This window comes from Scomber scombrus, chromosome 16 (genome assembly GCF_963691925.1).
Source record: "Scomber scombrus chromosome 16, fScoSco1.1, whole genome shotgun sequence".
Taxonomy (NCBI): domain Eukaryota; kingdom Metazoa; phylum Chordata; class Actinopteri; order Scombriformes; family Scombridae; genus Scomber; species Scomber scombrus.
The window spans coordinates 2,793,119-2,795,618 of NC_084985.1; the positions used below are offsets into that span (position 1 = coordinate 2,793,119).

Here is a 2,500-nt window from a genome sequence, read left to right on the forward strand (position 1 = left end):
GTTCATTAGCGATGTTTTGGTTCTCTGACAGGTGGCCATCGCTCAGTTCAGTGATGACGCTCGCACTGAGTTCAAGCTGAACTCGTACAGCGATAAGCAACGACTGCTGGACGCCATCAACAACATCGCCTACAAGGGAGGAAACACCAAGACAGGCGAGTAAAACACGACATAATGAGGAGAACTGGACTCTGTTTCCTCTGTTGTTGAGTTATTGAACAGTTCATTAGTTTCAGAGTTTCAGGAAAAGTATAAAAACTCAAAATCCATCTTTAGACTTAAAGAAATCATCTCTGAATCCAAGAAAGACACCTGTGTGAATCAAATTTAAAGTAAAGTAAGGAGGAAAGGAGGAGGAAGGAAGGAAGGAAGGAAGGAAGGAAGGAAGGAAGGAAAGGAAGGAAGGAAGGAAGGAAGGAAGGAAAGGAGGAAAAGAGGAAGGAAGGAATGAGAGAAGGAAGGGAGGAAAGAAGGACAGAGGAAAGAAGGAAGGTAATGGGGAGGAAAGAAAGAGATAAGGAGGGAGAGAGGAAAGAAGGAATGGAAGAAGGAGTGAGGAAGGAAGGAAGAAAGGAAAGGAGGAAAGGAAAGAAGGAAGAAAGGAAAGAGAGAGGAAGGAAGGAAGGAAAGAAGGAACAGTCAAAACAGACGGGGACAATTTGACCCGGGAGGACGACAGGAGGGTTAAATTTAAAGGGTTAAAAAGTGAAAATAAACGTATGAATAACTTGCACACATTCTGTTTTTGTGGACCCAGCATCAAATTTCTGCTTTTAATCCATTTAGAGAGAATATATTAGAGGATTATGGTAAAAATGTCTAAGTGGTGTAACCATAAAAACTTTGTACCAAATAATTCAACTTGCTTAAAAACAGTAAATAGTCAATAAAACACCATATCAACTAGTTTGGCATGATCTTACATTATAACTTTATATTAAATAAAGGTAATGGAATACAATTGTTCTAAATATTACATTTACTCTGGTAACCATGGAGATCAGGAACGTGATAGCTCATCTTGCCATGTACACACACACCTTCTTATTAACATTATCGATACGTATTGAGCAGCAGGAGGTTAAATCTATGTGTTAGTTTGTGTTGCTAATGTTCTTTGTGTCAATATTACTCTGTTTGTGCAACTCAAACACGTCTTCCCCCTCGTGCTCATGCACACACATACATGTAAAAACATTAGCATAATAACGTGTGCATGTTTGCATGTACACCTGCAGTCTAATACTCCTGTAAGTACATGAAAGCCTTTTCTAGTTGAGTGTGTGTAATGAGAGGAAGTCTGTGGGGAAGCATGGAGAGAGGTGCAGTCATTAATCAGTGTTTACACAGCAGCAGAGCAGCCGCTTCCTCCTGCAGGGACCAGATCAGTAACAGCGTCACTAATCCTCCTTTTCTATCAGGAAGCAGCAGTTTGGGGAGTTTTAAAGCACTCAATCACCTCGTTTCTGCACACTGGCAATTAAAGAATCCGTTTTCCCCGCCGTTCCCACAGGCCTGCGGAGTATTTGATTATTGGATGTGTGTGTAAAATACCTCAGAGCCACTCGGTGCTTTTATTGAAATGTAGCAGCTTCACAGTATCTCTGCGGTCCGTCCTGCATCACACATCACGTACAGAAGGAAGAGCCTGTAATCAGTATGTAGGTTTAAGATGAAGAAGTTCTATTGATAAGAAATGACACACAAGAGAACTCATGATTATCTGCATGTCACATCTTCTCTGTTTGTTTGTCCAGAAAGGAAAGTAGAGAATAAACAAAACCTTTCTGCTTGATGAGTGATTTTAAAGTATTATTAAAAGTAGATCTGCAAAGTTGTTTTGTTTGAATTAATTAAATTAAGTTATAATTTGTTTATTTTCTAGATGTTTGTGTCTAAAGTCAAGTCAAAGTACATTTATTAGTATATTTATTTATTCAGCACATTTAAAACAACCTCAGTGGACCAGAAACAATTATGAGTATGATGAACTATAAAAAAAACACAATAAATATAAGAAAATATAGTTAAACAATAAAATTCAGGATGTCAAGCTCAACTGGGATTAAAAGCCAATGCAAAGGGAGGGAGGGAAGAAAGAAAGAAGCAAGGAAACAAAGGAGTAAGGAGGGAGGGAGGGAGGAAGGAAGGAAATGAGTAAGGAGGAAGGAAGGAAGGAAAGATGGAAATGAGGAAGAAGGAAGGAAGGAAGGAAGGAAGGTAGGGGGAATGAAAGGAGGAAGGAAGGAAGGAGTAAGGAGGGAGGGAGGAAGGAAGGAAGGAAATGAGTAAGGAGGAAGGAAGGAAAGAAGGAAATGAGGAAGGAAGGTAGGGGGAATGGAAGGAAGGAGTAAGAGGGAGGAAGGAAGGAGGGAAGGAAGGAAGTGAGGAAACAAGTATGGAAGGAGGAGGGAGCAAAGAAAGAAGGAAGGAGGGGAAGAACAAAGGAAAAATTAAAGAAAGAGGGAGGAAGGAAAGAAGGAAGGAAAGAAGGAACAGT

At 40.1% G+C, this 2,500-nt stretch overlaps 1 protein-coding gene across 1 annotated transcript in view; it reads left to right on the plus strand.

Moving 5' to 3' along the window:
- LOC133996800 (collagen alpha-1(XIV) chain-like) overlaps positions 1-2,500 on the plus strand; it is a 204,443-nt gene that overhangs the window by 154,487 nt on the left and 47,456 nt on the right.